General features: G+C 34.3%; 1 long non-coding RNA gene across 1 annotated transcript; it reads left to right on the top strand.

The window, feature by feature from the left end:
- The first annotated feature begins 9057 nt into the window (after window positions 1–9057).
- Window positions 9058–15662, top strand: LOC118763505. The gene is made up of 3 exons (XR_004999265.1): window positions 9058–9106; window positions 12679–12681; window positions 15548–15662. It is a non-coding gene; the product is annotated as an uncharacterized LOC118763505 (long non-coding RNA).
- The last annotated feature ends 210 nt before the right edge of the window (window positions 15663–15872 follow it).

Below are 15872 nucleotides of genomic sequence, written 5' to 3'. Positions count from 1 at the left end.
GTTTGCATGATTTTGTCAAAGAAACGCGTAGATATAAACGGGTTCTTGAGAATTTTCGTATTTTTCAAAATATACTCAAAGAACAAATAATTGAAAACAGCCAAAAACTGACGTTCAGATTCTATATAGCTATGATCAACCTGGTTCTTTACAAAATGTAATCCAGCAGTGACTATCCTATCAGTTGGTTAATCATTTGGATTCACACTTCTGCAGTAAAATGAATCAAATAAAAAGGGAAACAATTTTAATTTTATACGCATACAATACTGGTTCATGTTGTTTAGCTGTTGGTGTTGTTTAATTCTTATGAAACCGCAGGTTAGCTTCTATTATTGAGCAGGTATTTGGTGAAAGTTCTTTCAGATGAAACCATCATGATATCTAGTGCGTGATGGATTACATATGTCCTTTCTTACAAAACTGTGGCTTATTTAGTGCCTATTTACACGCACGTATATGGGAAATTATATGCTTGCGGGAGTGTATATGAGACCGCGCAGTCAAAGAGAGGTTGGAAGTAGATCAAGCAGCCTCTTCATGAAAGGCCTTCCATTCGTGACAATATTGCTGTTGCGGTTACTAAGGATAACATATAAATGCAGTCATTGGAGTTCAGTGATTTAGAAAAACAATAATTACTTTAAGTCTAAATGAAATGTTAAATGTTACTTAGTAATATAATAAACTGCGATTTCTAGCAATGCAAGTAAACATTAAAGAAAGATACAACATCTACATTGTTACGTCGGCAAATGGATTTCGTCACTTTCTTTTACAGACGTTGCTTTATAGAAATGTTTTTAGTGGCTACAGCGAACAGAGAACTGCAATCATTACTCGGATAGAACATCATTCCACCTGGTGATCTACTACCATACACGCGCACGCGCGGATTTGCTTACGGCAAACATAATGAAACTGAGAAATCTTCTTCTAGACAAGTGTACTGACAAAAAATAAAGGTTCATCATTCTCAGGCAATTTGTGCCCTTTCATGATCACGAATAGTTTTATGTTCCTGGTCATTTGTTAGCTAGTCATTGAAAAATGTTTGTTTCATTCGTCCGTTCGACAGATTTTTTTTTTTGGTGGGGTGTGGTAATGGTATTTAACAACTCTCTTCGGCACTCTTTATGAGGATCATGTGTGTATGTTTATGAGTGTTAGTGTGTGCGTGTGTGTTTAACTTGTTTTTGCTCTTGCGTAAATTCATCAATATTGACAGAACAGAACTGAAATCAAAGCCATTCCAAGCATGACAATTTTGCTCGTTTCTGACAATATAGTAAACGTATGAAGCAGTTCGTATAGGAGCAAGTTCTTTGTCATCGTATTTCGTTGTGTACGCAATTTGTCCATTTGACTCCGTGCATGATTCGTGATATATCTGTAAGTCTGTATGTCTGTCTGTAAACTTTAAGCTTCTATATTTGTATGTCCTGATTTATTTTTGTTTCTCTGAAAAACCTATGTGCAGGTGGTATTGATAAATGCCAAGTTTACCTTAACTGACATACACCGAAATGCGTTACAACCATAACCATACTGTCATGCTTATGCGGAACAATATTATCCATAATTTTCTGCTATTGATTTAGGCTATATGATCACCAAAGCTTCTACATCTTTTTTCATATATTCTTTCATTTTGTTTTTCATTTACAAGTACTCTTTGATTGGAGAACATGTTTCCCTAAAGTTTTCTTACCAGGAAATGAAAAGGTAATGTTTTGTATCTTAATGCAATATACATTAGAATTGATACTGTGTTTTGCGTTGATTTTAAGTGCCCTTACATTAAATTCGGCTATACTATCATAGAGGGACCTGAAATAAATGCATGTCGTATTTGTTTCCAGCAAATATCTTTCCATAGTAAATGAGATTTACAAAGTTTAATACATAAATAAATTTATGCAATTAGGTACTGCTGTTATATGATATAAACATTGTGTAAGTGGCTTGAGAGAGATTTGAAACCAGATTAAAATAGTAAAAATGTATACCGCATGGAACATTCAACTGTGTGGTGTCAATATACAAGTATAAAGAAAATACATAAAACAGAATAATTAATTATACATATACTGCGTTATCTTCCCGTGGCCATGACTTCAAGTATTCTACGTATCACTCTGTGTTATTATCTTGTACGTATCTATATATGTTATATATATATATATATATATATATATATATATATATATATATATATATTCTTAACGACATAGTGTACGAATACGTCTATGAATGTACGGGTATATATGCATATGTGCATATGATTTTAGTTGGGTTCTGTGTTTCGTTACCGCCAATAAACTTTATCTTATTATGCTTACAACATATTCGTTAAATTGGACACATTGTAGCCTTTCCTTTTCAAGAATTTACCTGATTAGCTTCAACTTAAATTCAATTACTTAATTCAAATATTTTAATTCGTTTAATTACTTATATAACTATTGAGCAACCTACTTAATTCCTTTACTTAATTAGATAATGATACATACATTTCTAGCGGCACTTGAGTTCTGCATGTCATCTTAAAATTTGGAAACACATTTCGTAACATATTTCAACCTTCGGCATTTGTTCCGATACATCAATTTGGTATTTTCATTTATAATATCCATATTCATATTAGACGTCTTTATACATACACATACAGACAGACACACACACACACATATCTATATACACTTACATTATATATACATATATATGTTTGTGTATGGATATATATATATATATATATATATATATATATGTATGTATATATATATATATATGTGTGTGTATATATATATATATATATATATATATATATATATATATGTATATATATATATATGTATATATGTATATATATATATATATATATGTATGTATATATATATATATACATATATAAGTATATATATATATATATATATGTGTGTGTATATATGTATATATATATATATATATATATATATATATAATATATGTATATATATGTATATATATATATATATTATGTATATATATATATGTGTGTGTATATATGTATATACATATATACACACACACATATATATATACTTATATATGTATATATATATATATAATATATATATATATATATACATATATATATATTATATATATATATATATATATATACATATATACACACACATATATATATATATACTTATATATGTATATATATACTTATATATGTATATATATATATGTATATATATATATGTATATATATGTATATATATATATATATATATATTATATATAATATATATATATATATATATATTATATATATATATATATATATATATATGTATATGTATATATATGCACACATACATTTATATATAAGCATACAAACACACAGAGAATAGTTCGCTAATAAGCAAATACATTTCTAAAATATTTGTTTAATTAACTAATTTAATATACATCTTTTAAAAATTATCCGCCATCAAAATATAGTGTTTGAATGCAATAAATTTCCGCTTATATATTTTTTCTTTTAATTTTATGTTGATTTCCAATTTATTTCATATACAAATACATCCACTTCACTTCCAACTCTCACCAGTAAATTACATGTTTTATTCACATTTCCGACTACACTATGTTCATCATTAAAAATAATTTCGCTCTTATATTTTAATTATCTGTTATTGTTTGTTGTTTATTTCATCATGTAGAATACATTATGTTTTGCTTTACAGCAATGAATTTAATTCTTTAGTCCTTGTATCTTATAGAGTGTCAGGGAAATTAGTTGTATCACTATCTTTCTCTCTTTTTTTTTTATTTTCTGTTTATAATTTTGAAGACAACTGCAGTTTGATCATGCTAGATGTAATATTTCCATCCTGTACACCATTTCTGGTATAGTCATACGCATAAAATAGCCCACCAGATCTAGTCTTCCTATTTATAACTCAACTATATATCTACCAGTATGGAAAACTATATTTATCATCTAACTCTCTCTCCCCTTCCTTCTCTCTCTCTCTCTCTCTCTCTCTCTCTCTCTCTCTCCCCACTGTATACATGTATGTGTTTATGTGTGTTTGTGTGCGCGCGCGTGTGTGCATGAATATCTGTTTAGATGCACGTATGTATGTCGGGTACTCTTAGTGCTACTGGTAAAATATAACCCCGTACAGCCTGTCTTATGGTTTGAACGTCGGCAACTCAACCGGAAACTCTACAAAGCCTTCTTGGTAATGAGGGTGGTTGTCACTGTGCAAGACGAACAAAAAACAAAACTTATAAAAGAAGAAATAAACTCAATCAAGTCAAAGAGCAGCAAGTGAGGATCCTGTATTCTTTCTTTAGACCTCTCTAGTAAAAGAAAATCTTTGACATAACATCTGCAATTTCGCATGCGTCCAATGGTGTAGGATATACATATTATCCTTGGAGGCGAGGCATTGCAAATTATTACGATGTTTAGTGAGTGATACAAGGAAGGCATGTCTTTACTTCAAATATTTTGTGGCACAGACATCGCTTGATTCTTATTATCTCTATAATATGTTTCATACTATGGCTGCCCGTACTCGAAAAATCATAACATTGAATGGTAATAGCGGAATAAGAGACCACAAGGGATGAAGAAAAAAATAGATCCATTATCTATGGGGAAGTAACATAGAGTATATGGGTAAGAGGGAAGATGAGTGATGTAGAAAAACGAGTTAGAGGAATAGGATAATGAAGGAAGTTATCAAAATGGAAAATATGAATTCTAATGTAAACACTAAATGCTTGTGATTGTGTGGTTTTATTCACGAAGAGTAGGTAATTCCTAGTTTGGCAAGAGGCTTTTTATGAAGTGCCTGTGATACTCGAATTTTCATGCTCTGGTTATGTGGATATCCGAATTTGCTTTCCTTTGACAAGCTCTAATCACGTGGTGGTCTTTAAAGTGCTAAACGTAGTCATCTAATTTTAATATTTTCATTTTCCCCAATAAGTCTACAAAACGATAAACAATGAGATAATCATCTCTCAAATTTTGATTCTCTCGTACCTAATTTGAGATTATTTTTCTTCCCTATTTAGCTCCTTGCAGGTGACATCTTACAAATCCTACCGTCTTATTAAAGAGTGTATTTAGTAGACATGTGATTTTCGTTTCCCTTTCATCCTTTCAGTGTCAGAAAAATAATTACCAGTTGAATACTGGAGTCGATGTAATGAAATTATCCGCCCGAAATTGCCGGTTTTGTGCTCATGTTTGGAATCAGTATTAGTGCTATTTATGCAAGCTTTTAATTGGATTGTAACAAAATATGTCGGTTGTGTTTAAATTAGAGTCTATAGTTATTTTATGGTTTAAAGTTTAAAAGATAATAAGAAACGTTCTTTCTTAATTTGTATACATCGTTACCATTAACGTATTTTTTCTGTAGCTGGCTCGCAAAAATGTGTATGGTAAATCCTATGGTAGACACTATCTAAAAAAAACGCATCTATGTTGTATAATCAGTAAAATAAGCTGTCAGAGAAGCTATTGTATTATATTATCTATTTGGTCGGATTCGTTATCCAAATGCTATCTATGCACTACCACCTATACTGCTGTAGCTTTTTAAAAATTAACTGTTGCGGCATAGCAATGTATTAGCCATGAGAAATAAGAGTTAAAATATTTGAATTGAGTAAATTCTTACGTGCGTATCTTAACCGATTTCTGAACTAACTAACAGTATCATTGCTATTGTTTCAGTAATGGCAATGTGTTTGTCTTCCTTATATTAGTCTTCATTCATTTAGGAATATCTCACTAACTTATCCTATTTTGATTTCGATGTAATTATTTTCCTATTGTTACTGTGTTAAAATTTCCGGCTGTGTGTGTGTGTGTGTGTGTGTGTGTGCATGTGTGTGAGAGAGAGAGAGAGAGAGAGAGAGAGAGAGAGAGAGAGAGAGAGAGTTTGCATGTATTTTCAAAGATTCGCTCTAATGAAGGCTGCCATAATTATTTTGTCGAATATCCCTTTATGAAGTGAGTGATTTTTATTTGCTACATATGCAATTTTTGTAGGAAAAACAGTGGTCTATTAGTTATTTTGTTCTTGTATGTTTTGTATAACTTCTAAAAGTAGTGATGCACTGACAGAAATTAGATCTTCGTTATATAATTGAGTATGTGAAGTACAAAAGGTTCCTAAATGCTTTTTCTTGGAGAGTAGTTCTGCGTTTCGACACCATAATTTTACAATGTTATTGCACGTAAATCGGAATCAAGGGAAGCCGGTGTCCACCACACGCAGTATAATAAGTTTTCTGCTATATTATATGATGTTTTATTTTCAATTGAAAACATCAGATTTCTTTTGTGGAGTAGTGTATATAGCATAAATCAATATCCAGAAAATATATTTATTTCAACTTATTTATTTATTTGTTCCGCATATTCGCCGTGGTTGACTCTATTGAGCTTCTATATGAGTCCATTGAAAGAATATCTTGTAGGATGAAACTGTATATTGTTCATATATTACAAACCGTTGAAATGATATCTCGAAATAATGTGTTGTGACACTTTATTATAATAATACCTGGAATAAACAATCCGCGTTTCATACACACACACAGGGCAAGAGGGATGGAGAGAGAGAGATAGAAAGACATAGGTAGATAGACAGATATATATATACACACACACACATATATATGTATATGTTTATATATATATTTATGTACATAAGCATACATATATATGTGCGCGCGCGCGAGTGTGTGTGTGTGTGTGTGTGGTGTGTGCATGTGTGAGAGAGAGAGAGAGAGAGAGAGAGAGAGGAGAGAGAGAGGAGAGAGAGTTTGCATGTATTTTCAAAGATTCGCTCTAATGAAGGCTGCCATAATTATTTTGTCGAATATCCCTTTATGAAGTGAGTGATTTTTATTTGCTACATATGCAATTTTTGTAGGAAAAACAGTGGTCTATTAGTTATTTTGTTCTTGTATGTTTTGTATAACTTCTAAAAGTAGTGATGCACTGACAGAAATTAGATCTTCGTTATATAATTGAGTATGTGAAGTACAAAAGGTTCCTAAATGCTTTTTCTTGGAGAGTAGTTCTGCGTTTCGACACCATAATTTTACAATGTTATTGCACGTAAATCGGAATCAAGGGAAGCCGGTGTCCACCACACGCAGTATAATAAGTTTTCTGCTATATTATATGATGTTTTATTTTCAATTGAAAACATCAGATTTCTTTTGTGGAGTAGTGTATATAGCATAAATCAATATCCAGAAAATATATTTATTTCAACTTATTTATTTATTTGTTCCGCATATTCGCCGTGGTTGACTCTATTGAGCTTCTATATGAGTCCATTGAAAGAATATCTTGTAGGATGAAACTGTATATTGTTCATATATTACAAACCGTTGAAATGATATCTCGAAATAATGTGTTGTGACACTTTATTATAATAATACCTGGAATAAACAATCCGCGTTTCATACACACACACAGGGCAAGAGGGATGGAGAGAGAGAGATAGAAAGACATAGGTAGATAGACAGATATATATATACACACACACACATATATATGTATATGTTTATATATATATTTATGTACATAAGCATACATATATATGTGCGCGCGCGCGAGTGTGTGTGTGTGTGTGTGTGTGTGTGCGATCACAAATTATTTCAACGATGTCTTAACATATGATATGTGTGTGATAACAAAGGACCTTGAATCTATCTATCATATTTAATAAATAATATCATATTGACATTATCAAAAATATCATATACCTCTGTATAAAACCATATCGAGAAATGTGTTTGTATTTATAAAGGAATACATGTAAAACATCAGGTTTCCAGAGAATTTGTGCTGTATACTATTTAAAACAACAAATTTTCGCATGTATGTATATATGAATATTATATTTTGAAAAGTATATGTTAAACCTCTACATCATTTATTAAGGCGAAAATCATCCTAGTAGTATGAGAGAGTTATCCCTCATTGACTGTCTCGTGTTAAACTTAGATATGTTCCAGAAACAGATAGATGAAGAAAGCATATTATGTTGAATTAAAGCTGATTGATACATCATCAACATAGGAAGGAGGAGCAGCAGAGGGGGTGATGAGTGTCGGTTGGGAGATAGAAGAAAAAATGTAGACAATAAGCAAGAAATTAAAAAAATTAAATGAAACAATTTCTGGGCTCAGTACATTTGTATTATTTACTAGTTTACACCCTAGTTATAAACATATTATTAATGGTCACGATTTAGGGAAATTAAAGAATCGACCCTTTTGTACATTTCACTTTAAAATAAAAACTAATCATTTCACCTCATTTCTTTGATGCCATACCCGATTTGCCAAATTATATTTCTGTCGGAAAATATATTGACACATTCTCTAATATATATGTGCATCGATATTTTTTATGAATGTCATGAAACACATTTAGAAATAGATTCTGTTCCACAATAACGAACTACTTGAGAAGGCAAACCTTTACAAAATTAACTTTTTTCCCACAACCATAAACGAAAATTAAGAAACCTAAAAATCGTATGGATTTTAGAAGTCTTTCCCCACGAATCCAAAATGTAAGAAACAAGCATTAATTGAATTGTATTGCCCAGCCAGTATTGGATAATAAAAACATTTAAACTCATAATTTCTCACAATATGCCACATGTGTGTATGCGCATATGTTTATATGCTTGTGTATGTGAGTGTCTGTGGTTATACATGTGTACGTGTATATACAACTTCATAGCTTACCTTGTGTACAGATGGAGAAACGGAGAGAGGAAACGAAAAGGTGGAGGTTTAATTCGCTTCACGAGATTTATATCTTCATACATGTTGCCGATTTCAATAAAAGGTAAATAAATTTACTATGGCTAAATCGTATTTCTCTTACACAATGACTATAGACGGTGTAAAACAAACAAAAATAAAAAACAAAAAACAAATTAGATTTGTTTACAAATGTCTTCGAAAAGGGGACAAACAACACTATAACTATGTGGGTGTGTGAGTGTGTGAGAGTTTTGCGCCTCTGAGTTTGTGTATATGTGTATGTGTGTGTGTGTGCGTGCCTCCATACACATGTATATATCGTTTTCTATTTAATAATAATGAATCTATAAAGCCAACCAAAGCCTTATGAGTAGATTTGGTACACAGAAAGTAAAAGCTCATCGTATATATATATTTATATATATATATTGTATATGTGCGTGTGTGTTTATACCCCCGTGCATCGCTTGACAACCAATGCATTTGTTTTTGTGTATTTTTGTCCCCCGTAAGTATCGGTTCAGCAAAAGAGACTGATAGAATAAGTACTTGCCTTACAAAGTATAAACTTTCATGCATCTATCTATCTATCTATCTATCTATCTATATATATATATATATATATATATATATATATACATACATATGTACATAAACACACACACATATGCTTGCTTGTTAGTATGCGTGCACGTGTGAGTTTATCTTTTTACTTGCTTCATTCAGAAAACTGTAGGCCATGCAGGGGTGTCGCCTTAAACGGTTTCAGTCGAAGAAATCGATCTCAAAGTTTATTCTTTGTAAGGCAAGTACTTATTCTATCAGTCTCTTTTGCTGATATTTTAGCAGCCCTGCCATTCCTGCGAATAACTTAACAAGTTCGCTGTGGCATACTCGACCCAAGTGTTTGCAGAAGGTTGTGTGGAATGTAACGCAACGAAGTGAAGATAATCTGGTGATGGGCATCCACAGCCTCAAAAGTCATTCCATTTTCGGTGACGTCTCATGACACCCATCCCCAAATATTCTGGATAGTCAGGAGAACATGGAGAATGATTCAAAGGATGAACGTCATTTGTTCTGAAGAAATCCTTTGGTCTGTGAGCATTACGGATTATAGCATTATCTTCTTGATAAATCCAGTCTTCTCCACACAAAACGAGTGCCTTTAGTCAAGAGTGATGCCCGCTCCAACATGCCAACATAACCAGCTGTTGTTTGTCGCTCTTGCACCACCTGAAGTTCCATAGTTCTTTTGTACGAGAAAGTATTCCACACCATGATAGAGCTTCCACCACTATATCCCACTGAAAATGTCTCCGGTGGAATAGCTTTTAATTGCCAGTATCGTGGGAAACCTTCAGGAGCGTGAAGGTTGAATTTCTCCTCAGCTGAGAATAAAACTGTCTTTCATTTGTGAACGACCCTGAACGTCCAGCATCTCTGAAGAGTTTTATGATTTTTAAAGCCCCCCCTCTCCCTCTCTCTCCCTCTCTCCATCTAATGTCGTCTTATTGTCGTTAATCTGCATTCCGCGCCCATAAGTGCCATAATCTGGTTTGATGATTGACTTGTGGTTTACTTAACTTCCCGTCGAATATTTCTACTCAACGCTGGTAAAATTTTCTTTGGCCGGTCTGTCGACTTTTGCGATCCATAAGCCTCAGAGTCTTTCAAAGAGATCCCAATAGCAGTTTTACTGCGACCAATTTTCCTGGAGATGACACTTTGAAAAAAAACATTGCTTCTGGAGCTTTACAAATCAGCCACGTTCAAAATCCGTCAACATTTTAGCTTTTCTTATTATTAGCTTTTCGTTGTTTTAGCTTTTCATTTTAGTTTATTAATATTATTAGAGAAAGCTAGAACATAAATATCAGAACGTTTATAGTTTATAGCAGATTTAAACTTTTTATTCTCATGGTCTTAAATTTTTGACCTGGTAAAATAATGTTCATTTTCATACAATGCATATTTTGTGTATAAGATGTTAAACACTTCTTTAGGTTATCGTATATCCTTTTCTATATACGAATTATGAATCTAAAATGAAAGATAGTCGAATATATCGGTCTGCAAGGATTGATTTCATAGGTTTTAAGGTTTTACCGTGTAGACACCCTGGTCTCGCGCCATTTTCGCTCTACCGGTTATTCACTACAACACCTGTTTGTGTTCAGACTGCTTTGCACAGGGGCCATCCGGACTCCTGGCTTCGCCATGAACAGAAATTAATCTTCTCTCTTCGTTCCTTTGCACCACATGGGCTACCCTCTCTCATCATCTGACTTCCCACCTCTCCTCCCTTCGTCTGACACCTACTTCCTTTTTTCACTCCTATCCACCTTCTCTCTTCAGTGATACCACTCGCGTCTCACCCACACACACCGCAAGCCTATATACACACCTAACCCCTACCGCCACATTCCCATCCCACACCCTCACACGCCTACCCCACAACCCTACCGCACACCACACCACACCACACTATCACACCACACCACTCCATAACACACCACACACACTAGCACTGACTAATTCCCAGCACCCTCACCACGCACCTACACAAATATTTTCATCCACAAACCTACACACAATCTTTAATAGTGTCACCACATATACCACTATATGAGCAGCTACACGTTACAGACGCAAACACGCACGCATACGTCAAAGTCACTAGCCCCTATCGACACATACACACACTTTCTCACATGCACACGCATGTGCTCCTTCATTTTGGGATCACCAATACTTTTATCTCACCTTCTTTCAAACATTTTGCTAATGAGTCATCATACTTGACCCTAAATTCACAAGTTTTTTTCATATTTTCTATTCTCTCTCTGTTTGCTTCCTCATTAATTTCTGTTGAAGAGCGTAGGCTCGAAAATTAAAACAGTGTTTCACATTCCCGAGCGTCAAACTAATACACCTACTTGTTGTTCATACACCTGTCTTCGTCTTTTGTTTTTCTTTAAATTTCAACTATGTTAAAATTTCAATTATATATAACAAGGGCGCTTTATTGTAAAAAAAACCCAGCTTTGCTAAAAATTAGGAATCAAAATACTCCAAAGCCACAAAAAATAGCCGCATATTTTCACATGCATGTGAAAAACTAAGTAAAATAAGGATTGCATGTTACCTCTGCAAAATTGCAAGAAGCAATGTCAGTTAACTTGCTGTCATGATTTTGAATTTAGCGCCAAAACAGGTTTGATTCTCCTGAACCAGATCTACTAGTAACAAACACTTATATATCACTTCAACCAATGCCTGTATTCGTTTCATGCCTGAGTCACACAGAGAAAAACCAAATAAGTGAATACAAATGATTTTTAAAAATATATAAAGAACATTAATACTCATTAGAGATATTAATTTTAGTGGCTGCAAGCTAAAACTGTAAAGGCAAAATAAATAGATATATATAAAAGAATTATATACAGCAAAGACGCTTCTTTTAAAAACACCAGCTTTGCTAACAATAAGGAGTCAAAATACAACGAAGCCGCAAAAATTAACACCCTATTTTTACATGCATAGTTGGACAAAAAACTACGTGAAATAAGGATTGCGTCTTACCTCTGCATAATAACAAGAAGGAAACACTCCGAAATGAGTGTTGAAGTGATATATAAGTGTTTGTTACTAGTAGACTTGGCTGAGGAGAATCAAGCGTGTGTTGGCGCTAAATTCGAAATCATCTGACTCCCCACCTCTCCTCTCCTCATCTGACGTTCCTTCTTGTTATTTGGCAGAGGAAAAACGCAATACTTATCCAACTATGCCTGTGAAAATATAGTGTTAATTTTTTATCCTACGGAGTGTTTTGGCTCTTTATTTTCAGAAAATTAGGCAGTTTAAAAAAAGCGTCCTTGTTATATATAATTCTTTTATAGAGGTCTATTAATTTTGCCTATACGGTTTTAGCTTGCAGCCACTAACATTAATCTCTCACGAGTGTTACTGTTCTTTATATATTTTTATAAGTACATACACTCACACATGTATATATATATATATACATACATACATATATATATATATATATATATATATATATTATATATATTCTCTCCAGTCTGAACTTCACAAAGTGGACTGGAAATCGATCGAAAAAAGATCTTTAGACGGGACTGGCTGAAATGTCTGTCCATACATCGGCATGAAAGTAGAGTATACAAGCCATATGCTAAAAATATGTCCCAAAGTACAAGGCCAACACTAAAAGGAACGAGATTCCAAGAGAGAGGAAAATCCTTTTGGGACGACGGAAAAAGTTTGCAAATCGCTTCAACCAACATCCCAAAAGTAGTGAAAAGTCCCGCCTAAAAACGTCACTTGTGGACATTGAGGAGAGCAGACATGAAAGTTTGGATTATTAAAAAAACATAAAGTCAAATTCAAAGACTTTCTTTCATTATGCCAAAGAAACGGCCTCAGTACACTTCAAAATAGGACCCCACTTCCAAAAAGACGGTTCCCTCACAGATAACCCAGCCAAGATCAGTGAAATCCTGGATGGCCACCTCAAAAGTGTCTTTACCACTCACTCTTTACCACAGACAGGCAAACGAACCAGTGAATTTCTTTATCGCCTCACCTACAACCAGAGAGGCAGTTACGATAGATTACATCGACATTGGGGAAGAAGATATAATACTAGCCATAGATGAAGTGGGCGCAAACTCAGCTGCTGATCCTGATGACTTCCCAGCAAGCCTCCTCAAGTCATGCAAACATACTATGGCAAAACCACTACATATTCTTATCCAGAGTTTTCTTCCGAATTGCAAGCTGCCAAGCAAACTGAAGGAGAGAATAATATGCTCAATCTATAAAGGAAGGTCAGGTGCCAAAAATTATAGCTCTATCGCTTTGATTTAACACATCAGCAAATTCATGGAATTAATAGTCAGAGGGAAAGTAGTCGCATTCCTTGAAGAAAACGACTTTCTGAGTGATACTCGGCATAGATTTTGACCAGGTAGGAGCTGTCTGACACAGCTCCTACAGCACTATGACTGGGTGTTGAAGCAGTTACTTGACAATTCAAATGGGGACGTAATACACCTTGACTTTGCAAAAGGTTTTGATACAGTTTATGATATGCCTTCAAACTGCGGGATCTTGGCATAGCTAGAGAGTAGTTACATAACATTCTGAAAGATAGAATCAGGCAGTGATGGTCAATGGTGTCACCTCAAAGGAAATACAAATAGAGTGGTGTTCCACAGGGCACTGTCTTAGGACCACTGCTTTTTATAGTGGCCCTATCAGATATACCCTCAGCTACCTGGATGACCACCCGTGCTAGCTAAGCTGATGACAGGAAAGACTTGCAGAAAATGCAAAACCCTAGCGATAGTGTACGCCTGCAGCAGGAACTGGACGCAGTTTGCAGATGGGCTGGGGACAATAATATGCAGTTTAATACTGAAAAGTTCCAAGCCCAGCGCTACCAGTACCCAAAATTAAACGGAAAACATCCAGGGTATACTAGCCCAGGTGAGATTACAATTCCAAAACCTAAATCAGTGCGTGACCTGGGTATCGACATGAGTGATGACACCCCTTTCCAAGTGCACATTACCAAGATTGCGACAAAGTGTAGACAGTACTGGCTGGCTGGCTGGATCCTGAGAACCAGAGAGAAGGAAAACAAGATGGTTACTGCTTCCAACTATGGGAGTGCAAAATTAACATTGCAGCTGCTCAGCTACTGAGAAAGGCTGAAGCAGACTATACACCCTGGAACCAAGGCGGAAGAGATATGCAGTAATATACATCTGGAAAATTCTGGAAGGTATAGTGCCAAATTGTGGCATTAAAAACTACACAAATACCAGAATGGGTCACCACTGCACAGTGCCAAACATACCAACACTGCCATCGCATTTCAGGACCAGTTGCTGCAACAGCCACGGTTTCAAGGGCCCACGGCTTTTTAATATTCTTTTTAATATTTTAATATTCTCCCAAAGAGCCTGAGGGACCTACACAAAGCGGATATGTTTTGAAACAAAACTAGATCTCTTCCTGACGAGTGTCCCAGATGAACCTATCACGTGCAGTGGTTGTCAATGAGGGCAGCATCATCAAATTCCCTTATTTATGGCTGCAGCTTTGAACTGAAACCAATAAAAGAATAAGAGAATATCATATATATCAATATATATTATATATATTACACATATTACATGTATTATGTGTGTGTGCGCGCAGGTGCGTGTGTGTGAATGTATGCGTGAATGTGTATGGGATCGAATGTATGTATGTGTGTGTATCAATATTTAGCAGAAGTGACAGAGGGACTCAAGTTCAAGAGATTCGTGAGTTGGCATTTATCGAACTAGTCACAAGTCGAAGGCATGTAGGCTTATATAGTTGTTGGTACATCTCCCTCTCAATTGTTCTGAAACGACTCATGGTGTCACGCGGGATAATTGAAATAGTTTGCCTGTTACGTCGTTCAATAAGCAAATCATAGATAAATGTATAAGAAATAAAGAGAGAATAAAAGAAAGAAATATTGTGCGTGTCATCACACTCGCACACACGCATACACCCGTACACAAACACATAGACACATAAACACACAAACCCCGCAAAGTTCGCACATAAATGTGTGTATGTATGTGTGTATTGTGTACGCATATATATGTATGTTTGGATTTTCCGTTGATTTTATATATGTGTGTGTGTATATCTGATTGCGTGTGAGTGTGTGTGATGAAACGCACAAGATTTCTATCCTATTTTTCTCTATTTATTTCTTTACTTCTTTATTTGTCTATGTATTTGCTTATTGAACAACATAACGGGGAAACTACTTCAATTATCCATGTGACTTTATCATAAGTCGTTCTAAAACAATCCGGAGGGAAGTTTGTTAACAATTATATAAACCCACAGGCCTTCGACTCGAGATTAGTTTGGTAAGTGCCAACTCACGAAACTCGCAGAACTTGAGTCACTCTGTTCAACTAAATATTAATAAAAGTATATTGAATATATATATATATATACTAGCTGAAGGTGACCCGCTC

Source organism: Octopus sinensis, linkage group LG5 (genome assembly GCF_006345805.1).
Source record: "Octopus sinensis linkage group LG5, ASM634580v1, whole genome shotgun sequence".
Classification (NCBI taxonomy): domain Eukaryota; kingdom Metazoa; phylum Mollusca; class Cephalopoda; order Octopoda; family Octopodidae; genus Octopus; species Octopus sinensis.
Note: the sequence above shows the minus strand (reverse complement) of the source record. Positions and strands in the feature narration are given on the sequence as shown.